Source organism: Rhipicephalus microplus, chromosome 2 (genome assembly GCF_043290135.1).
Source record: "Rhipicephalus microplus isolate Deutch F79 chromosome 2, USDA_Rmic, whole genome shotgun sequence".
Lineage (NCBI taxonomy): Eukaryota > Metazoa > Arthropoda > Arachnida > Ixodida > Ixodidae > Rhipicephalus > Rhipicephalus microplus.
Window position 1 is genome coordinate 223,455,641 of NC_134701.1, and position 23,889 is coordinate 223,479,529.

At 47.4% G+C, this 23,889-nt stretch overlaps 1 protein-coding gene and 1 long non-coding RNA gene across 5 annotated transcripts in view; one reads left to right on the forward strand and one right to left on the reverse strand.

Annotated features, from left to right (window-relative positions):
* egg (SET domain bifurcated histone lysine methyltransferase eggless) overlaps window positions 1-23,889 on the forward strand; it is a 139,215-nt gene that overhangs the window by 26,064 nt on the left and 89,262 nt on the right. Inside the window, exon 1 of one of the 4 annotated variants that reach the window (XM_075876350.1) lies at window positions 10,406-10,562. The exons of the other annotated variants lie outside the window; for them this stretch is intronic. The gene's annotated coding sequence lies outside the window, so the exon portion shown is untranslated. Of the gene's footprint in view, window positions 1-10,405; window positions 10,563-23,889 lie in introns of those variants that run through there. 4 annotated transcript variants of the gene reach the window in all.
* The window catches only part of LOC142775039 (uncharacterized), a 56,014-nt gene continuing 43,821 nt past the window's right edge, over window positions 11,697-23,889 (reverse strand). The window contains exons 2-3 of the long non-coding RNA XR_012886652.1: window positions 20,506-20,545; window positions 11,697-12,021 (exon numbers count right to left, since the gene is read on the reverse strand). This is a non-coding gene — a long non-coding RNA (uncharacterized LOC142775039). The remainder of the gene's footprint in view (window positions 12,022-20,505; window positions 20,546-23,889) is intronic.

The window sequence follows — 23,889 nt, forward strand, 5'->3', positions numbered from 1 at the left end:
ACACGCAGGTTCTTTCGTTATTCACCCTCATATGCGGTCCTGCCGCGTCGTTGTCACACCGGCGCGACTTGTGCGCCGTCAAAACCACCGTCGTGGAGTCCCAGCATGTTCCCGAACTGCTAACATGACGTCTCGTGCAAGCTACCCAGCATCGCGTGATGCTCCCTCCGAATTTTCACCTGTCGGGAACTGGGCCTCCGTCCACGTGCTTACCAGCGCCACACTTCAGTTGATACCGGCAGTTGATGCGTTCATATCCTGGCAACAATGAAGTGCGACAACGAGAAAGGACAAGTAATCTCGATGACTTCAAAAGGGATTAGATTTCCGTATCGGGAGCGGTTGGTCGCCGTCAAGCCTACGATCCAGAGAACATCGGTTACTGGAGAACGGCGCATATATAAAGACCGCATTTTTGTCATGATGGTTTGAGATGCAAGCATGATACGCTCACGGGGACAGGAACCCCTGTCCCTCAGCCGAATCAATCATTTTGACGCATTTTCGTACACTCGTCGGCGCCGGGTTCTTCGCCCACAGCGCCGCCTTCGCTATCGCAATCTGTTACTCATGACGTCATTATGATCAGCCTGACTAGCTGACTGCAGGCTTTCTCCCATGTTACGCCTATCACAATCAACCTGCTCGTGTGTTAGGAAAAACATTGCCGTGGGCCACTGTTTCCGCCTTTGAATGTGGGAAGGTACATAAAGTAAACCTAAGGAACACCCTCCCCTTCTCTCCGCTATTTCTTTTTTTATTAACCTTAATAAGAGACGTGTTCTTTCATCGTTGTGACCGCAATATTGAGGAGCCTTTTAAAACATCCCGCTCTTTCTTTCCTGTATGATCATGTGACAGCAGACGGGGGCTAGTACACTGTAGCAGCGGCACGGACGGCGCCCCGCTAGAACGGTTTCCGCAGGGTCACAGAACCGGTGGAGGTTGAGGGAGAGAGAACCCGAAGAAGCCTTTTGTCAGTTTCCTCTTTCGAGCGCGAGTCGTCGGAGTTGTTTCTGCGGTGTGCCGACCGGAGACAGGTTTCGCGTCACTTCCGTTTCTTTGAAGCTCGAGTGGAGAGGCGAACCAAGACTTCTTGGTGTGCCAGTCGGTGTACTTCCGCACTTCTCAAATACAAGGTCCGTTTGATTCGCCTGCACCACGTGAACCAGTTCACGAGGTGCTGCACCTTGCCATTTGTTTCAGCGGTGCAGCATTGACGACCTCTGAACCCTGCCATTCGTTTTGAAAGGTGCAGCACTGGTTTACGATTTTCCTGCACCTCCTTCGCTGACGGTGCCGGCTTGGTGCAGGCGCGCGTGCAGCTGAGCAGACGACGCAGCACTTAGACGTAGGTGGCTTAGGCGCCGTACCCGCCTCTACAAGTGCGGTGTGTTTTGCCAAGATGTTCGCGCCTCATAAACTGTCCGCATGTGCGTTTCGCCATAGGTCAGTGTTTGCTGAACGGTGTAAATTAACCGAAAAGAAATAAGGCCAACACCTGGTCGGCACATCGTCATTTGTTTCGGGTGTCGTGCTGTGCCTACACCGCTGAACTCACGCTGCACAATTTCTGAACTTCGCGTGCACAGCCGTGAACCGGTTCCGACCGGTGCAGGTGAATCGAACGGACCTATAGTGGTGTTGAGGTCAGAGCAGCCGCTCGAGAGAACTATGGAAGCTGTTCGAGGTCTGGTTTTCATCTGATGAAAGCTAGCAAAGAAACGTCTTGAAGGCATGGTAAGTGCACGCTATGTAAAAGTATGATAAAAAGAAGGTACTATGTTGAAGGATAAAAAAAAAAGTTTGTATTCAATGCGTACTGACGCACCCTAAATATCTATCAAAGCGAGCCACATCTCTGGCCAGCACGAGCTACAGAGAACTCTCGCCAAAATGGCTGGAAAATTTTACCGAGGAATTTATAGGGGATGAGGTAGTCGTAATGTAAATGTGAAGAAAGCAAAGTGCATGAAACGATAACTTGCCATCGGCAGGGACCGGACCTGCGACCTTCAAAAGTGAGTTTTACGTAAAAGGTCACCGATGTTTGTAAAATCGTACGGTCATGTTTGGCGGGCTGGGGCCACGTGAATGTCGCACATGTGCAGAATGTCATCGTCGACAAGTGCTGTGCGACGTTTATTAAGCGATATGCTACACTGCGAAGCCTGGATATTCTTGAGTTGGCTGGAAACGAAAAAGGTGGATGGCAAAAAAAAAGTAAAAAACGGTTGACGACGAGAAGTCTACAAGGCTGCCAACGTGTTGCATTAGAGTGCACACATGCTACTCGGCACTCTAGGCGCGAACACCCGGTGAACTTAGGCGCAGCCATGGCGGCATCAAAGACTTACCCTGAGCCGCTATCTATCTATCTATCTATCTATCTATCTATCTATCTATCTATCTATCTATCTATCTATCTATCTATCTATCTATCTATCTATCTATCTATCTATCTATCTATCTATCTATCTATCTATCTATCTATCTATCTATCTGTCTGTCTGTCTGTCTATCTATCTATCTATCTATCTATCTATCTATCTATCTATCTATCTATCTATCTATCTGTCTGTCTGTCTGTCTGTCTGTCTGTCTGTCTGTCTGTCTGTCTGTCTGTCTGTCTGTCTGTCTGTCTGTCTGTCTGTCTATCTATCTATCTATCTATCTATCTATCTGTCTATCTATCTATCTGTCTGTCTGTCTATCTGTCTGTCTGTCTGTCTGTCTGTCTGTCTGTCTGTCTGTCTGTCTGTCTGTCTGTCTGTCTGTCTGTCTGTCTGTCTGTCTGTCTGTCTGTCTGTCTGTCTGTCTGTCTGGGGAACACAAATGGCGCGTTGTAACATGAGAAAATCATGACATTCATCATATGGTCATATGGCCACATCATCATATGGTCTTTGTGTTCTCTCGAGGCTGTTTTATTAACTCGATATATACCGAAATTTGTATGGCGCATGACATGAGTGTACGACTAATACAAATGACATTTAGCATGAAGCCATTCATATTATGTACGCAGTGCCTTACATGCCACGGTCTTGGTGTGATCGCAGCCGTTACGTTAGATTGATAAATGTGAACATTGATATGGCGTAATTATGACAAATATGAACGAGAGGTCATGTATTGTATGCACCAGAATATACGTTATATACGTTGCATATATACGGAATGTACCCGCGTCGAAGAAAAGCATGCGATAGTGAACATGTCATCACATGAATGCCCTGGCTTGTCTCTAAGTCCGACAATGCGGTGAATGCAGCTTTTCCCCAACTGCCTCGCGCATTATATCGATTCACACAGGGCATGGGACATGTTTTCTGTGTTGAGATGCCATATTAGTTCAAGTCTCATGTCTGGATTTTGTAACCTCTCTCTTCTTCCTTGATGCCTACTCATGGTATGTCGTGCTTGGTGGCCCGCCGACGCGCAAGTTAAAGCGACTGCAGTTTCCTACGCTCATCGTATACCATCATACACGCTCGTAATATATTATAGACGGAGCCTTTTGATTCACCTGGCGATGAAAATGCACCGAGCGTATGACGCGTAAACTACGCCGTGCCTGATAACGGCCATTTTTCCTAAGCAAACATTCGCTGAAACTATTAGTGAGCAATTCATTAGGAGGAAACACGGCAGCATGCGTGCCGTGCGTCCCCTGTCATTCTGTCTAGGGATCGGAACAACTTCTTGTTCGGCGAATGTCAACGAAGGATTATCGTTCACCTGGTGTTCAATGAACACGTTATTGCGTAGCTTGAGCACGAGGGGAATTCAAGCTCCCTTACCTCTCTTTGTTTGGTTGTCAGCGTCGGCATGGGGCATCATTTTATTGGGCGCATGTGCTGAGGTAATTCCGAAACTGCAAACTAGAGTGTAAATGAATGACGTAAAGCATTACGCGCAGTGCCTACTGAATGATTTGCGCACACAATTCCAGACCGGATCGATTGCCGATCGTAGGAAAAAAAGCGAATGACGTCCAACTTACAAAGCTGCACTGTTTTTGGGAGCTCGGGATTTCACGTTATGAAGATTACCTTCCCTCCGGCACTTGTACTGTCGGGTCGCTTTGAAGCGAGGCTTTTATCTTTTGCATTGATTGATTGATATGCGTGGTTTAACGTCTCAATTCCGCCATACGATTATGAGGGACGCTGTAGTGAAAGGCTCCGAGGATTTAGACCACCTGGGGTTCTTTAACGCGCACCCGAATCTGAGCATGCGGGCCAACATCATTTTCGCCTCCATCGAAAATGCAGCCGCCGCTGCCCGGATACGATCCCGTGACCTGCGGGTCATCAGCCGAGTCCCATAGCCACTAGACTACCGCGGCGGGGCTTTTCTTTTGCCTTATGATCAGCGTTAGGTTTGAGAGCAACTTGAATAAATGTTAGATACATTAAATTGGTGCACTCAACATAATTTTGGCGATACGTGCAAGACGATCTTCTGCGTATAGGTCGAGGCATTCTATACCTAACTGCGCCGATAATTAGGGAAAGTTTCCGTTTGTCAATTTCAGAAGTGGCCAAACTCAAGCTAAAGGTAGCCAAAGTAGCCATGCCATTTTATTTTATTGCCAAATTTGTAGCCAAGCTGAACAGAAGCGGTGTTATATGGGTGGAGCTTCTGCCATTGAACAATACGTAATTTCATTTTGAATAAAGAGGATCATGGAAATAAAGGCACAATTTTTTTTCCTCTCGCGTGATCGTCGGGTGTCAAATAGGTTGCATATAAAAGAGGAAACTATAATGAATCCACTGCGCCATGCATATAGTTTATGTTGAATAGATGAAATTCTTGTCGTGTGTGGAGTAAGCTTGAAAGATATGTGAGGTTTAACGTCCCAAAACCACCATATGATTATGGGAGACGCTGTAGTGGAGGGCTCCGGAAATTTCGACCACCTGGTGTTCTTTAACGTGCACTCAAATCTGAGCGCACGGGCCTTCAGCATTCCCGCCTCCATCGAAAATGCAGCCGCCGCAGCCGAGATACGAACCCGCGACCTGCGAGTCAGCAGCCGAGTAGCTTATATAGCCGCTAGACCACCGCGGCGGGGCGGAGTTAGCTTGAAACACTGCACCCCACAAATAGAACATTGCATTTTGAAGCAGTTTCTACTTGAAGCCGCATATCGAATTTGATTACTAGAGCTCATATATTATCGGTCGAGCTTTGGCTAGTCAAATCTGGTCGAGATGACCGTCCGGCTTAATTTTGTAGCGAATGCCTGTTCTTGTCAAGTTCGGACGAGAAAACGCGCTATCGATCATGTTTAAAAACTAGCGTGCACAATCAGGATAGGTTGTTGGCAGTGAGATGGTTACATGTTTTCCAACGTGCATTAACTACGCCCCTTCGTGTTTGCAGGGTCGCCATGCGTTGCGGTGGAGTGCCTCAATGCGCACCAGCCAGAGAGTGGGGGGAGGGTACATAGGCTTAGGAGAGACAGTATAGGCTTTTGCGAAAGAAGAGCTTGGTGGAAATAGCCTGCTTTACCTTTAAACAATTTGAAAACAATGGCTACTCATTGCGTCAAAGCGAAAGCTAAAAGTAGCCAGAAATTAGCCATGGCGACAACGAGAGTTTGGCTCGAAGTAGCCGCCAACGGCAGCTCCGCCGATAACGTATTTTGTTGCCTAGGCCACATAGGCGCCTCGGGCGGCAGCCGCGCTCGCGTGGTACGTGAAGGTCGGACAAGGACATAGTTACTGTCGGTTAAATCGCGGCAAGACATGCGGACGTGTTCGTTAGTGCCTGTCATGCCAACTTTTTATCTCGCGGCACACGCTCACGGTTGAGACGAACATTTTTGTCCAAAACCGCGAACTACTTTGCGTCGCGGACGCAGGGGGCATCTGCGGCGTGGAGTGAGGTGTACTCCTCCGCGGTCTGCTCTGTACGCTTGTTTTCTTTTTTCTTCGCGCTGGGGCGCTCTCTTTCTCTCGACTGGTGCGGCGGGAGCGAAACCGCTTGGTCGGCAGCGTGTGGAGGCTGCAGGCTCTACAACACTCGTTCGCCGCTCGTTGTCTCCTCTGCATGATTCCTCCGCGAGATTCGAATTGCGCCGTCTGGTGCTCGCCGGCGGTGAGGGCGACAACACTCGTCTCTGCGTGGGACGTTGGCTACAAGTTCTGCATCTTTTGCTAAGGTCAGTTGAAACGTGTTGAAAGGTTGTTACAGAACCGCCATTTTTAAAAAGCTACCTCCTTCACCTCCGTTTTCAACGGTCGCGTTAGTACTCTCCCTCACAGGGACCGCGTGGCTGGGGCCGTGCGGTTTTGTAATGTGGCAGTCAGTCTCACGTTGTGTACTGGCAATTGTAGGTGGCGCCGCTAGTGCCTTTGACGTGTTCGTGGCGTAATCTCGAAATGCACCTGCGTCGGCTTGCTTAATAATGCGCTTTCGTGATGTCAGCTTGCATATCGTTTCATTAAGTGCACTAGAGTGGCCTAGTGGAATTCGTGCATTTCCTAATTCTACTCACCTTGTCACCTTGCGGGGTTCACCCGCCTTCACTGCGGTACGTTGTTGCTATTCGTGTTGGGGTAATACAACTTCCAAGACACCTCAAGAAAAAAAAGTATAGGAGGTAGTAGGAAACTGAACGCATCGTGAATTCACGTCTATGACACGTTTTCAAAACAGGCTTTTCTAAAGGAATAATTAAAGCACTCCCGGTTCAAACATGGTGCCTGAAGTGGTATATGGTTCCGCTTTCATGAGGCATGTAATGCGGGTTTTCATAAAAAACTGCAAACACAGGTAAGCGCAAATGTCATATTGAGAGCTTGTGAATGACACGGCGAAAAGGTTACTTCAGTGACATTTTCTCCTCTATTACGCAACTACTCGTTGTGCGGTGTCACTACACGGAGCGTGTTTCCATTTTGGTGAAGTATTCGGCTCCTGCTTGAAGCATAGTTAGTGGCCTGTGCGCACAGCACTGGCGAGTCAAACGATCGTGAAGTCACTTTCATAACTATTGTCTAAGTGACATTAGTCAAGACACAAAACGTTTTGTTTCGCACCATTTATCCTTACCCATTACAGATCACTGGCTTAGAGTTGTAAAAGTGTGCTGTTCAGAAAAAAAAAAATGTGAGCCTGAAATGACTTTCAGCGAATACGACCGCGAAAGGGGTTCTTTACCAATATACCTAGAAATCTTACGTTAATATTTAGGTGTGCTGGCTCACATGCGTGCCAACAAGCCTTGAGACTTGCAATTGGCAGAGCTGTCGGTTTTGCGGCGAAGATGTCGCTGCTAGGTGGTCTTTTCGCCGTAGAAGTAAGGCATGGCTACGCAAGTTCACCAGCTACTTTAGGGTTGCCAAAAAAAGTGAGTTGCTGAAGAAGTACGCATATTTTCCTCCTTTTTGAACCTCATTGATATATACGATTTTCGCATTGTGCGTTTTATTTTCCGGTTCAGTCTAGAATGCAGTGTAGGTCACAACCGGAGGTTATGTTGTTTGAGCGATACTTATAAATGGATAGATGAATTTGAGGAGTAAAGATGTTCGAGTTCGTTTCCAGTGGCTAAGTTGAGTAGGCGACTAAGGGCGCATTGGTATTGCTCCGAAGGACATATTTCTGTGAAGTAATTCTTGTCGCCTATAATCTTTTTTGTCTCCGTCTTTTGCGAGCTGGTTACTGGAAGTCATTGTCCGTGTAAACTTGAAGGTATCCTTTATTTTAACATTAGCGTACGCCGGTGTAAAATGGGATCCACTGGGCACGGGGAGCCTTTGAGCTGCACTGGACATATTATAGGCTCGTTATAGGCATATTATAGGCATACTTAGCAGTTGACATGATATAGTGCACTAGTAATTTGTTTCGTGATTACTTGCTCGTAAGTAATGAGTGATAATGAGAATCTACTTACGCGCAAGTTACCTTCAAGTTAGCTTCAAGCGCAGCGCACAGCAGAATAGGAGGCTGCCGATACACGCGATTGCAGCTATAAGGCCGATCGTGTGAATCGGCGTGCAGAAGGCATGCGTATCGGGTGGCAATCTGATCGCACCATGCGCCTCAAAGAGACTGAATGGAGACGGCATCGCCGCGCTGATGAACGCAGCCAAACGCCAGCCACTCGAGGCGCGTAGAGTTTCATACAATAATATGAAACCCTATGTCGACCGCGAACCACCGAAAGAGACGGCGCCGACTACCAAGTGCGGCGCCAGCGAGCGAGGAAACCAAGGGAGTTCCTCGCGAGAACCATGAGGTCTGGACGCTGTGCGACGTTCACCATCGACTCTGGTCCGGCAATCGGGTGTCCCCGGATTCGGGCATTTGCTCGGACGATCAGCGCGGCAAGGCGTTGGACTTGAATCTTGGGTACCGTTTTGTTCTCGGTAATCCCGCTGGTGTATCCTTAAGAGACAAGAAGAGAGCAGAGTGGATTAGGGGACAAACGGGGGTTAAGGATATCATAGCTGAAATCAAGAAGAAGAAATGGACATGGGCCGGGCATGTAGCGCGTAGACAGGATAACCGCTGGTCGTAAAGGGTAACTAACTGGATTCCCAGAGAAGGCAAGCGGGTTAAGGGGAGACAGAAGGTTAGGTGGGCAGACGAGATTAAGACGTTTGCGGTTATAAATTGGCAGCAGCAAGCACAGGACCGAGTTAACTGGCGGAACATGGGAGAGGCCTTTGTCCTGCAGTGGACGTAGTCAGGCTGATGATGATGATGATGAATCCCACTGGGGTTCGAGTGTGCGGCATGTGCAGAGACAGCTTGGTGTGCGGCGAGATACCTACCTTCAGTATTGCGAACGGTTACCAGTACTGTCCAATGCTCAGCTGTCTAAAGTTGACTGCTGTGGACGAGTACGTGACTGCATGGTTGCGCCTCGAGAACGGTGGCCTAGACCTCCGTTCAAGTGTGGCCCGCTGCGGTGGTCTAGTGGCTAAGGTACTCGGCCTCTGACCTGCAGGTCGCGGGTTCAAATCCCGGCTGCGGCGGCTGCATTTCCGATGGAAGCGGGAATGTTGTAGGCCCGTGTGCTCAGATTTGGGCGCACGTTGAAGAACCCCAGGTGGTCGAAATTTTCGGAGTCCTCCACTACGGCGTCTCTCATGATCATATGGCGGTTTTGGGACGTTAAGCGCCACATATCAATCAAAATCCGTTCCAGTGCACATGGGTCACAGTTGTGGTCGGTACGGTATACAGGGACAGATCATGAACGTGAAAGAAATGTAGGTCGTTGGGTTTGGACTGACAATAATACAGATTGCATGGGAGAAAGCTGCGCGTTCAGCCACCTTTTTTTTTTGGGTGGTAACCATCTGAGGCCTCGTCATTTAATCACTGCCCCTTGTCGCATGGTTAGAGGCCCGAAACAAAGCTAAATGTGTTCAAAACCAGTGCGACATAAATTACCAAGGTCGAAAATAACAGAAACTACAGAAATAATCAAGAGATAACCGTACTAATTTACCTAAAATCGCGAGAAAATATTTCAGGCAGTTGTATTTGCCTCGCGCAAGAGATGGCGCCACCGCTTCGGCAAGCGCCCGGTACCGGTGCAGCAATTCGCATCATCGATCAAAAAGCGTAGGGATTTATTCCTAGATTTATGTGCCGTTTTGCTATCACTGGTAATTAATTGCTGGAGAAGAGTGTGCCATTTGAGAAGTGGCGACGTATCCTACTCTTCTGACTATTTCATTTTCGAGACTAGTGCCTTTCCGAAGTCTTAGAAATAGTATAAATTTAGTGACACTGATTCCTCGCGCTCTTGCTTCAATACATTGGCATCAAGGCTAGCGGGTTCTCGACATCAACGTTCTTTGACACAGCAACAGATGCAAACACTGAAGTAGCCGAATTTCTGTATGAGAACAGCGCAGCCAGATAAAAAGGTATATATATAGGGGGTGGTGTGGGTTAGTTTTCTGGAGAATCAGCACAGAAACACATCTCTACCTGAGGGTAAGCTGTGGTGCAGCCATAATACTCGTATAAGTGGCAACTTGAAAGTGCTTCGAATGCCGCGTGACCCTACTCAACTAATAGGCATTAAATTTATATTTTCTCAACATGCTTGGTAAGCCTTGTGCTTACCGTCTCATTGAGAGATGCGTTGTGGCCTATTTTCAATATTAATATAATAATTAGCCCAGTAAAATAGTAGCAATGCAAATTAGACGTGAACACAAACATCGATGTGTTTATTGGCACTAGAAAGCGAATATGCCCCCACGTGACCGAAAACTATACAACAATGCGTCGTCCGGAGGTACTACTTTTTTTGCGCGGATGAACACCACTGTGGCTCTCCCGTTCCGCCCTTTCCTTGGCCTTCCCTCTCCCATTTTTATTTGAGCCAATGCCACGTACGTAGTGAAGGCAGTAGTGGAAGCAGCTCCCGGAGCGTGTGCCTTCGTGTACCCTTCTTGTTTTTTTTGTATACCTATTTTTCGATTGTGTCGCGTGGCATTTCGGTCGTCATGGTGAAGCGCTGACAAATGGGCGTCGTCACCCACTCCTCGTCACAACCTCCTCAACCACATCACAAGGTCAGTAACCGATACGTCCTTTCTCGATCTCACTCCACCTGTAACACCTTAAAACTGCTCATGCACAACGCCTTTTGCATGTTGAGTATTATTCAACCCTAACTTGGCGCACTTATCGCGCTGTTATGAAATCGGCGTACGTTCAGGCATGTGGAATACGCTTTAAGCCGCACCACATTTTCTTACAAAAACCCCATTTGCTTTCGGTGAAACGCTGGTAGCAGACGCTGCGTTTTCACCAGACGGAAATATTCACGATCGAGGGCACTACGTTCGCTAGCGTGATACGGACAGACCATTTGACATATAATAGGCGCTGAAGCAGGCTAGTATGCTAGTTCAACGCACTTTGTGTTGAGTCAACGTCGCGACGATCTGATCGGTCTACGTGAGGTTCCGGACGCAGCGCGATTTTGGACAGTTTTGATCCGTGCTGCATCGCGCTGTCTGAAGCTGATCCGCGGGTGTTCACGCCGCCGCGACTGGTCTGCCTGCCGCCCGACAAAGGGCCTGCTTGGAGGGAAATGCAGGCGAGAGGAATGCGCCGAGAGGCATCTCGTTTGAACAGACGCCAAGAGAGGGCGCAGGCTACGGCAGCCGGGAAAACTTCCATGACGTTTGCGGCGTTTCCTGTGCAAGCTTTAGCTTTTTGCGGCTAGGTAGTGTGTACGGTTGCTGTAATTCGGCTACCGTAAGTCATTATCTTTGACCAGACACTTCGCGCGCTCTCACTACTGCCTTTCACGCCTAGTATTTGGCGCGACTGGTACATAATCCGCGTACTAGACAACGTCGTAAAACTCGCTTGTTTTGCTGGTTCAGCTATGATGATTTCCTTTCTCAGCTGAGGTGGCTTGTTGTACGGTTGTGTGATTGTACCGCTGTCAGAAGCGTTGATTGCTGTAAAAATGACGTCGAGGGCTCGTTTTTGAGTCAAACGAAGATTAAATGAAGCTGAGGATGTCATAGGGGATGCTACATGTTCACTGTAGCGCAGTAATTAAATGTAATTATGGCATAAATGGAATGGAAATTGAGTGAATGGGTGTAAACCAGCTGCTCGTAGCGACAGAACGTACGTAAACACGAATGTGTGACACTGTGATTGCGGCCAACGTGCTGCGCGTACAGTCCTTCTGAAAACCAATAAACGTAAATTTATTTTTGCGTTGTTATTGGACTGGCGTCTTGTGTCTAACAGCCTTTGTGCAGTCGGAAAGGCTTTGGCTGGTGGGAACGGAAAGCGGATAGTCCCTTCATCGCTGATGACGTTCGCACGGGTTGGTGCCTGCGCTTCAGGGGACTCCATAAAGTAGTCCGGCGTTGGGGAGGGAGGGCTCGTCGCTGGCGGCCATCTTGTGCGACTTGTGAAAGGGGGTCGTCCCCCGGTGCGCGTTACCAGCCACGTGCGGGGCTGCGCTGACGTGCGAGGCGCGGCAGCTTGCGGCCCTCGCCGGACCTGCATCATTGTTTTCTGCTGTGAGCTTAACTCGGAATTATTCGCAATATAGAAAGTAGAAATATCAGAAAACTTTCCAGTAGTCAGGAATTTACCGTGCTTTTTTCATATAAGGCATCAGATAATATGTGACCGATAGGCTGGTTTCTATTAGCTCTTGTGTTCATCGTGTCGCGACATCTTGTGGTGTACCATGAAATTATTTTGGCAGTGTTCTCGCTCTTTAAGTTTATTTCTATTCTGTTAATTGACCGGAACTTCGTACATTTGGGAGTTAGGGACCGTTCTTTATGTTGATAAATGCGAAGCATTTCTTAGCGAATTTAGGCGACTTTGAGCCTATCTAGCCGCCTACTATATATAGCTCTCCTGGCCGTTTGGATAATGCTATCGATGCTAAAATTGTTACGAAATAACATGACGGTATGACGAGCATAACTGACTAGTCATACCATGAAAATTAGTACATGAATGTCATGATTTGCATTTCATGATCTTTGCTGCTCTTGCGGTGGTTTTGTACACATGACATTGCAAAACTGGTTTGGTATCACATGGCTGCGTGGCGAACGTGACAGACCTATTGTGGAAATCATGACATGCTTGTCATGTAAGTCATGACTACACGCGACGCTCATGGTGCGCTCGCGGCCGTTTCGCTAGCTTCACGTATACCAAATTTGATATTACGTGACGTGAATGGACGACGTCCAAACATGATAATCATGACATGCGTGTCATGTAAGAACATGATAACATACCACGCTCATAGCCGGCTCGCGGCCGCTTCACAAGCTCCACATATACCCAATTTGGTATCACGTGACGTGAATAGACGGCAAAGGGTAATGACACGTCCAAACATAATAATCATGACATGCATGTCATCTAAAAGATGACTACATGCTACGCTCATAGCGTGCTGGCGGCTTTTTCGTTAGCTCCGCATTTACGAAATTTGGTGTCACGTGACGTAAACAGATGACGAAGGTGACACGTCCAAACGTGATAATAACGCGCTTGTCATATAACAACATGATTACATGCCACACTGATGATGCGCTAGTGGCCGTTTCGCTAGCTTCGCATATGCGAAATTTGATATTACGTGATGCCACTGGATGACGAAGGCATGTTACTGGTTCAAGCATGATAATCATGAGAAACGTGTCATCTAATTGTAGGGGGAGAGAATGGTAAACAGTCTATGGGGAGATAAGGGGTTAAAATAAGGAAACAAAAATAAGGGGTGAGGGTGAAGAAATGGGAAAAAGCAGTAGTGCCGAAGCATTCGTCGCCACATTTCGAGTGAAAAAAAGTCACAGCATATCCACGGAGTGAATGATGAGGAGTGGGGTGAAGCGCCCGTCCGTTCTTGCTTGCGTCCATCCATCCGTGCGTCTGCCTGTCCGTCCGTCCATCTAGTGAAGACTCCAAGTGCCGCCATCTCGCATCTTTTCATCATATATTCATCATATACAAGTACTCCATCCAGCAGGAATTATAAGGACTAAACGAGAGGTGGCTACGTACTACTGGTTCTGCTGCTGCTGCTGCTGCTGCTACTACTACTACTACTACTACTACTACTACTACTACTACTACTACTACTACTACATCCCCGCAGGGGCGCCTGCGGAAGTAGGCGTTTGGTGTGTAGCGACACCACGGATCCGAGCTAACGGGGGAGTTTTGACTCCCTCCCGGAACGCCTAGCCGTGCGTGGCCTTGCCGTGTCCGGGGGAAAAGGGGATCCTGAAGGTTGAGCCGACGCTGGGTGATTGGACCTTTAAGGCCCCCCGGCAGAGGCAACACACCCCTTTGGCCCCGGCTTCACGTAGACGACACCCCTGGGCTGAGCCACCCAGGGGAAATCGGCAGTCACCTTTTCCTATCTCTCTCCCCTACAACTTCGTCTTTCTCTCTCTCTTTTTTAGTCTGTCCTGTGTACTTCTCTCTTCATTTTACTTCCAATTTTCCTGGTGGCAAGGGTTAACCTTGTGTAATTACTCAACCTTGAGTAGTTATATTTGGTTATAGTGGAAATGTACGGCTGGCGTCTGCAGCCTTATGCTATTAAGTGCTTCAGCGTCCCCTGGTTGGACTCCATGGTGGGTGGTCGCCATTGCTGCCGAAAAAAAAAAGTACACTACTATGGGAACACCTGCATTTCCTCGTCTCCTAGATCGTCTTCCGCTTAAGAGGGGACGCATCGATGAAATATCAATTTTCAGCCAACCCAGACTATGCTTTCCAAAATTCCATGTGTTGCACAGCGAAAATCCAACAAAACAAGCCAGAGCCATATCTCCATTTCTTGTTGCGAAATCTCTGACTGAGGTTTTTGGCCCAGGATACAAGGTTACAAAGATGGCTAGTGGAGACCTTCCCTTGAGCTGCCTGAAAAACATCACAATGAAAAACTTGGCAGTCTCGTAGCATTTGGTGATATCCCAGTATCTGTTTCACTTCATAGATCAATGAATACCACACGCGGAGTTGTTTCAGAAGCAGACCTTCTTGGTCTGCTTCTGGGTGGAAAGAGCAAAATGTCACGGATGTTAAACGAATCGTCATCAGACGCGACAACAAAGGAATACCCACCAAACATTTAATACTCACTTTCGCATCTAGCACACTGCCTTCATCTATAGACACAGGCTACATCAAACTCTCTGTCCGTCCCTACATTCCCAATCCAAGACGATGTTATAAATGTCAACGATTTGGTCATGGCTCACAGAACTGCCGGGGTCAGGAAACTTGTGCAAGATGTGGTAGCCAGGGCCACCCATCTGATAACTGTATTACTTTGCCTCACTGCGTGAATTGTGACGGGGAACTTGCCGCATATTCACGTTCGTGTCCTAACTGGAAGACAGAAAAAGAAATCATCACTCTTAAAGTCAAAGAAAGTATCACATTCAAAGAAGCAAGACGAAGAGTGTCCCCATTTTACGGCACAACATATGCTGATGCGGCGCATCAGGGGGCAATGCCGCACCAGTTCTCGCCACCCCTTCGGCCAGCGCAGAGCGAGCTATCGGCTGTGGCGCCTGCCCCCAAGGCGGCAGTATTTCAGTCTACTCCGCCTCCAAGCAAATTGAGGCCGGAGACTCGAGGGTCCTCTGGTCTCAAGGCCTCACCTCACCAGGCGAGGCCTAAAATCCAAACCACCAGCTCGCATGTGCGGGCATCCAGTGCCTCTGAGAAGGCAATGGATACAACGGTACCCTTGGTATCGAAAGAGCGGCGCGCCTCCTTGGAGCGTGCCAAGAAAAGCAAAAAACCAATAACGGGGCCGGACGACCGTCCTGCCACCTGAATTAACGAGCTCACTCTAACACAGGATACTCTTTGTACACACAGCAGCATCTCTCTTGTTCAAATATGCAGACAGAAATATTACAGTGGAACATACGAAGCCGTCTTCGAAACCTCGATGACTTACAAGAACTCCTCCATGAACACAATCCAAGAGTGCTGTGTGTACAAGAGGCACACTTAAAACGAACAAACACAAACTTTTTACGTAACTACGTAGTCTTCCGAAAGGATAGAGATGATGGCATGCCATCATCCGGTGGTGTAGCGGTTATAGTTAGTCAAGGTATAGCATGCACACAATTACCCCTTAAAACTTCCCTCGAGGCGGTGGCTGTCCGAGCAGTTATTCTAAACAAACTTGTCACTGTCTGCTCTTTGTTCACACCTCCGCACCACCGTCTTGAAAAACTTCAATTCCAGTCTTTAATAGACAAACTACCTGAACCTTATCTGGTCCTTGGGGACCTGAACGCACATAATGGTCTGTGGGGTGACTCGCTGTAATGCACGAGGTCGTCTCATTGAACAATTCCTCATTTCATCAGGCGCTTGTCTGTTGAATAGGAAAGAGGCAACATACTATAACCTTGCCAACAAAACTTACTCTTCCATAGACCTCAGTATCGCATCTCCTTCACTTGTACCATTACTTCAGTGGAAAGTCAAATAATACATACGGAAGTGACCATTTTCCTTTAGTTTTGAGTACACCAATAATATATGAATGTCCTCCACATGTTCCCAAATGGCTGGGAAACAAAGCCGACTGGGAACAATTTCAAAAGCTTTCTGACTTAAATTGGACTGACATATGCGGATTAGGCATAGATGAAGCTGTGCAGTACTTCACGGCCTTTCTTACTGACCCAGCAGCCAAGTGCATTCCACAAACATCTGGACTGCCCGGCAAACGACACGTCCCGTGGTGGAACTCTGAGTGTCAGAATGCGCGAAAGGAACAGAACAGGGCATGGAGGTTGCTGCGGAATTCGCCGACAGCAGAAAACCTTGAGAGCTTTAAGAAAATAAAATCTCGAGGCAGGAGAACGCGTAGGCAGGCCAGAAGAGAAAGTTGGCACAAGTTTTTATCAGGGATAAATTCATATACACAAGAGGCCAAAGTCTGGAACATGGTTCGTAGGGTAGCAGGAAGAAAAGTACACTCACTCCCACTCGTAAACACTCAGGGTGATACCTTGAAAGATCAGGCAAACTTCCTCGGTGCACACTTTGAACGGGTATCCATCTCGTCCCACTATACTGGCACTTTCCAAAAATACAGAACAAGAATAGAAAAGCAGGAGCTCGAACACAAATCCACTAGATACGAGGCATATAACCAAGCTTTCAGTCTAGCTGATCTCCGAACATCTCTAAACTCCTGCAGTACTTCTGCCCCAGGTTCTGGCTTTGTGGTGTATGAAATGGTAAAAAACCTGCCAGCAGAAACACGAAAAATCTTACTTTGTACAATGCTATCTGGTTTTCTGGCACTATCCCTACCTCCTGGAAAGAGGCTATTATTATTCCCATTTTGAAAGAGGGCAAGGACCCGTCTTTAGCTTCGAGTTATAGGCCTATTGCACTTACAAGCTGCTTGAGCAAAGTCTTCGAAAAAATGATAAAGTGCCCAGTTGTACATATCCTTGAAACAAAGAATTTGCTCGACCCATTTCAGTGCGGGTTTCGAGAAAGTAGATCCACCACAGAACACCTTGTTCGTATCGAGGCACAGATCAGAGACGCCTTCGTCCATAAACAATATTTTCTCACTGTGTTCCTTCATATCGAAAAGGCTTATGATACAACATGGCGTTTTGGAATTCTAAGAGACCTGTCCCACCTCGTGTGCGCGGAAGAATGTTTCACATAATCGAAAGTTACCTGTCAAGCCGGACATTCCGTGTCCGTGTGGGCAGTGTTCTCTCACAAACATTTGTCCGGGAAACAGGCGTGCCACAAGGTGGTGTACTTAGTTGCACACTTTTTATTATCAAAATGAATTCCTTGCACTTGTCCATCCCCCGCAATATGTTATATTGTACATATGTCAACGACGTTCAGCTTGGCTTCAAGTCATGCAACTTGGTAATGTGTGAGCGGCAGGTTCAACTGGGTTTAAACAAGGTCTCCAAATGGGCAGATGAAAACGGATTTCGTCTTAACCCACAAAACAGCACGTGTCTTGTTCTCTCGAAAGAGAGGCATGCACTCCGAACCTGACATTCGACTGAATGGGCAACGTCTGTCTGTCAAAGCCGAGCATAAATTCTTAGGCTTAATCTTGGACAACAAGTTGACCTTCGTACCGCACATCAAGTATTGAAAAACAAAATGTTTAAAAGCCATGAATGTTATGAAAGTGTTGTCACGTACTCATTGGGGTAGTGATAGGCAACGCCTCGGGAATCTGTATCGAAGCCTCATTCGCACCCGCTTAGATTATGGGGCTGTTGTTTATCAGTCTGCAACTCAAAGTGCTTCGAAGATGCTGGACCCCGTGCACCATTTAGGCATCCGCCTTTCTACGGGTGCTTTTCGCACCAGCCCTGTGGAAAGCCTTTACGTTGAGTCAAATGAATGGTCGCTTCATCTACAGAGAACTTGCATGTCCTTTGTATATTTTCTTAAGGTAAAAGCAGACAAGAAGCACCCCTCATACTCTACTAATAATGATATGTCGAGCTACATTCTGTTTCAAAACAGGCCTTCAATGAGGCAGCCCTTCTCAGTTCGCCTGAAGGGTCCAGCTGAAGAAACTGGTGTGTCACTTGAACACAGTTTAATGGCTCCTGTAGCATACCCGCCACCATGGCAGTGGCAGACTATAGACTGTGATGTGTCTTTCCTAGAAGTTACAAAACATGCATCTATTGCCCATATCCGAACATACTTCCTGGAACTTCAACACAAATACACACGTCCTGAGTTCTTACAGATGCCTCCAAGTCTAACTCCTCTGTGTCCTACGCTGCTGTCGGCCCATCCTTTTCGGATGCTGGCCCTCTACATCCAGGCACAAGTATCTTCACAGCGGAAGCTTATGCGATACTTGTGGCAGCTAAACACATCAAACAATTACAAATACAAAAAGCAGTAATTTATACAGACTCCCTCAGTGTGGTAACGGCTCTGCACAGTCTTAAAAAACAAAAAAACCCTGTCCTCGTCTCACTTTACTCCATTTTATGCACACTCTACACACTCAACCAACATGTTGTAGTGTGCTGGGTGCCAGGGCACCGTGAGATTCAAGGCAACGTGATGGCGGATTAGCTCGCTGCATCCGTCCACGAAATCAGTGCCACTACACCCATATCGATCCCGCCCCTTCATCTTAAGCCGTCTCTCAAACGAAAGCTCAGGTACCACTGGCAGAGCAAGTGGGATAGACACACACAAAACAAGCTACACGTTATCAAGCCACACCTTGGCCATTGGCCAGCAGTATCAAAATCAAGTCTAACAGAGGTAACACTAACAAAACTCAGGATAGGCACACACACATCTTTTGTCCGGTGGGGATCCACCATTGTGTGACAAATGTGGTGAGGCATTAACAGTTCTTCACGTTTTAATCCAATGTAAACAATTAGACACTCTAAGAAGACAACACTTTCCATTACCCTACCGACAACATATACCATTGCACCCCGCAATGTTTGTCGGTAGGGAACCACTTTTCACCTATAAATCATTGCTAGCTCTTTTAAGAGATGTCGGTTTTTACCATGTAATATACCCAGGCATTGCGTAGCGTGACCTCTCAAGAGAGGTTGCTGCTGCAATGACTACATTTAAAAGCACTCTCTTCACAGCCCTTGGACACAAGGGCGCTGATGAGGCACTTGTGCTAGTGCCAAATATTTTTACATGTTTTTATTATCAAAACCTTTGTCACCCTTTTTACTATGCATATCACGCCACTGCCATGATCTTAATACTTATGTTTTTACCCGCATTATCGCGAGGAATTTTAAGGCCCCTATACAGCCACGCAACATATCATTGTCCGCATCTCTACTCATCGAAATGGCGCTCTTTGGCCATCAATTGGCCCTTGCGCCACAAAGCGCCACACATCGTCATTACTACTATTACATGCATAGGGGACGCACGGCTCAAGGAGCTTCGCGCCTCAAATGCACACGAAATTCCAGAGTGTGTTCGGTGAAAGCTTGTGGTCATTCGACTGACTATGCCAAGGCTTTTTTTTTTTACTGTCTTTGTGCATGTATAGCGTTTGGTATCGGGAGAATCCACATACTTGGGGCGCTCCTCCGAATCGCTTGACGGCGTGGCTGCCCTTCTCCTGCATGAAAGACAGTCGTGCTAGCTGGTGTCAGTTCAAACCGCAAGTACTGTTCGTTGGCGAATATAAACACTACGCATAATATTATCATTATTAATTAAAGGTTCGTACTCTGGCTGAGCAGCCATGTCAGAATACTGATTGACATCTACCAGGACGTTCAAGTTCCCGGAATGAAATCAGAGACACAATTGTGGGTCTGTATTGTGATTAGGCAGTGATATCTGCGCATGGACGGGATGGACGAGCCGCCGTGTGCCTCAGTCCACTCGACACGGTCTCATGAAATTTGAGGGCCGCGGGACGGCTTTATGCTCTCCCACAATACAGTACCATGTACTCTAAATCGTTAAGCACTTTTTCTAAACATAGTCTTTAGCCTCAACAAGGGTGTCCGTGCTTGATGTGTATGCAGTTATCACGATGAATGGCATACAAGTATTATTTTACTGGTGACGGTTAAAAAACTGTCACGAGCAATTAGACAGTACATTTGACAGTTGTCAGTGTGGTCGTAGACGTCTTTAGTTCCACTTGGAGAGCATGCACGCACTGTGGATCCACAGTGCGAATGCAAAACTGAAGTATAGTATGTTAAAATGAATTTCACAATGTTTTTCTCGATAAAATTACGGGAGGCTTAATCTTTGTCCCTACTTTGAACCATATGATCTAAAGCATTGCCTCCTAGATGCGGCGCACATCAATTTATCTGTAGAGCAGACGACGGATGACAACTTGCCCTAAAGCGTGTTCTTCAGTCTAATGCGGCAGTCTTCGTGCCCCAAATGATAAAAATTTGTTATGAATCGTTTATGAACTCATTCAACATTCAATTCTCTTACCCAACGTGTTGCAAACACATGGCCGTCACAGCAGCTCCATCTGTAATGGAGAGGCGCCACATATTAGAAGTCTCAGTGCTCTACGTATAAGAGTGAATTCAGATACTGTAGAATACCGTGTTCAAAATAGTTACTCCTATCTGCTAAAACAGCCTTTCTTCACCAAATGCGGTCACGTTTACTCGCGTTCGAAGCTTATTGCCGCTTTTCCGTTCCGATTTCTGCATTTCTCAACTTATCAGTGCATTCTCCAAAAGCTCTGATTTGTACCACGAATATTGTCGCTAAAAACTAAATAATGCAACCTGTTTTTCTATATTACTGTATGATCGTCTTCGATTGTCTATTTACGAGATTTTAAGAAAAACCGAAGTTGGTTTTTTTTATTATTCAAATTTCAGTGTGGTACACTTTTGCCAATATGAGAACTTTTAGGCAATATATAAAAATTTACATTTGCCCTATGGCAGCAATAATTTATGTACCTAATGAACACACTATATCCTTAAAACGTGTCAAGTTTAAAAACGCTGCTTGCATTACTTTCGGAGAAAAAAAAAAGGGGGAATACGTAACTTATTTTAAACTGTCGCAAAATTAGACATATTTAAAAGCTATTTTCTTAAGGTCTACAAACTTGAAACCGTATGAATTCAATCTTCCTTGAAACAAAAATATTTGTCTTTTTATAGCATCTGCAATGTTCGAAAATGACAGGTGACGAAATCGGTGCCTCCGTGTTGGTGAAGTTTGATATTTTTTTTTCTCGTAAGTTATGCCGTTAATTATAAAACGAAGTTGACTTTCGGGCTACCTGGTGAGAGGTGCACGAAATATGAAATACTCAATGAAATCTAAAATATCAGCTTTTGGACCCGTGTCGATCTCTCGTGGAATCACCCGGAATTAGTTTCGCTTGTCGATACGAAGTGTTAGCGAACGAGCTGTCTCGCGTGGCCACCTGAGACGAACAGGGGATGTTCTGCTCTAGTACATTCTTCGTTATCCAGCTGCACTGACACAATCCTCAGGCGACGGCACCTGGCTACTTCTTGCAGTGACGTCACTGAAACGGCCATGTTGGAGCACAAGCATGTGAGGACGCGACATCTGCGATGCTACTTTAATGCTGTGAACACATCGCATGCAGGTTCTTTCGTTATTCACGCCCATATGCGCTCCTGCCGCGTCGTTGTCACACCGGCGCGAATTGTGCGCCGTCAAAACCACCGTCGTGGAGCCCCAGCATGTTCCCGAACTGCTAACATGACGTCACGTGCAAGCTACCCAGCATCGCGCGATGCTCCCTCCGAATATTCACCTGCCGGGAACTGGACCTCCATCCACGTGCTTACCAGCGCCACACTTCACTTGATACCGGCAGTGGATGCGTTCATATTCTGGCAACAATGAAGTGCGACAACGAGAAAGGACAAGCCATCGCAATGACATCAAAAAGGATCAGATTTCCTTATCAGGAGCGGTTGGTCGCCGTCAAGCCTACGATCCAGAGAACATCGGTTATTGGAGAACGGCGCATGCAAAGGCCGCATTTTTGTCATGGTGGTTTGAAATGCAAGCGTGATACGCAGACAGGGACAGGAACCCTGTCCCTCAGCCGAATCAACCATTTTGACGCATTTTCGTACACTCGTCGGTGCCGGGTTCTTCGCCCACAACGCCGCCTTCGCTATCGCAATCTGTTACTCATCACGTCATTATGATCAGCCTGACTAGCTCACTGCAGGCTTTCTCCCATGGTACGCCTATCACAATCAACCTGCTCTTGTGTTAGGAAAAACATTGCCGTGGGCCACTGTTTCCACCTTTGTATGTGGGAAGGTACATAAAGTAAACCTAAGGAACACCCTCCCTTTCTCTCCGCTATTTCTTTTTTTATTAACCTTAATTAGAGACGTGTTCTTTCATCGTTGCCACCGGAATATTGAGGAGCCTCTTAAAACATCCCGCTCTTTCTTTCCTCTATGATCATGTGACAGCAGACGGCGGCTAGTACACTGTAGCAGCGGCACGGACGGTGCCCCACTAGAACAGTTCCGCAGGGTCACAGAACCGGTGGAGGCTGAGGGGGAGAGAACCCGAAGAAGCCTTTTGTCAGTTTCCTCTTTCGAGCGCGAGTCGACGGAGTTGTTTCTGCGGTGTGCCGACCGGAGACAGGTTTCGCGTCACTTCCTTTTCTTTGAAGCTCGAGTGAAGATAGTGTCGTGTCGTTCTTGTCTTTGTGTCGTCGTTCTGTTCTCGCGCTATAACTATCGTCGAGTAAAGAGGCGAACCAAGACTTCTTGGCGGGCCAGTTGGTGTACTTCTGCACTTCTCAAATACAGTGATGTTGAGGTCAGAGCAGCTGCTAGAGAAAGCAATGGAAGCTGTTCGAGATCTTCTTTTTCATCCGATGAAAGCTACCAAAAAAAAAAGGACGTCTTGAAGAGATGTCGCGTGCACACTGTGTAGAAGTATGATAAAAAGAAGGTACTATGTAGAAGGATTAAAAAATAGATTGTATTCAATGTGTACTGACGCAACCGAAAATGTATCAGAGATCCACATCTCTGGCCAGCACGAACGACGGTGTACTGATCGTTTTGCGAGCGAACGCAACTTGCTAAGCGATACGTTAGAGACACTTATGTAGTAGACCTTTTTCCGAAGAGAAGATCCTCGGTTCATGGCTCTACGCGTCGCAGGCCAGCAAAGTGACGTGGGCATTGCTAGGTTTTCTGAAGACAACTGGACTACGCGACTGCTTATAAGCGTTGTTACAAAGCAGTAACGAAGTCCTTGGGCCGGATGCCCCCAAGCGTGCCTTCCCGTCATCTCGGACATTCTGTGCGGGGGCGGATTGTCACCTGCACCGGCTCTGTTTGTCTCGGCTGTGCGCTTTGCCTGCGGGGCAGTGGCTACGGGCGGGCCCCTCTTGAATGTGTGAAAGGCCGGTTGTGTGCTACAGGAGGGACTGCCGTGAATTGCTCCTGCGTGGTCGCTTCCGAGTCCCCGCGCGTGTGCCACGTGCATCTGTCACGTGTGTGAAGGGACATTTGTGTTGTGCTCACGATTAGTGGTTGGTTCCCCGAACAGACATTCCGTCTATATCTTCGGAACTGCACGGCGAGGCAGCGGGGGCAGCCCGCCAGAAGAAAACAGGAGAATGTCGCGAGAAGGGTCGTCGTTCGGACGTTACTGTCCAACATGTTGTAAATAAACGTCTTGTTAAGTTTTCCTTTACGCCTCTCCCTCTGCCTCAGCTCTCGAGAGTCGGGAACGTCCACGTTGCCTGCGGAATGACGACCACCACCCAGCTCCATGCTACCTACTGGGCCCGCTGCGGCCACCGACGCGGCTCGTAACAGCGTGCAATGGACAAAG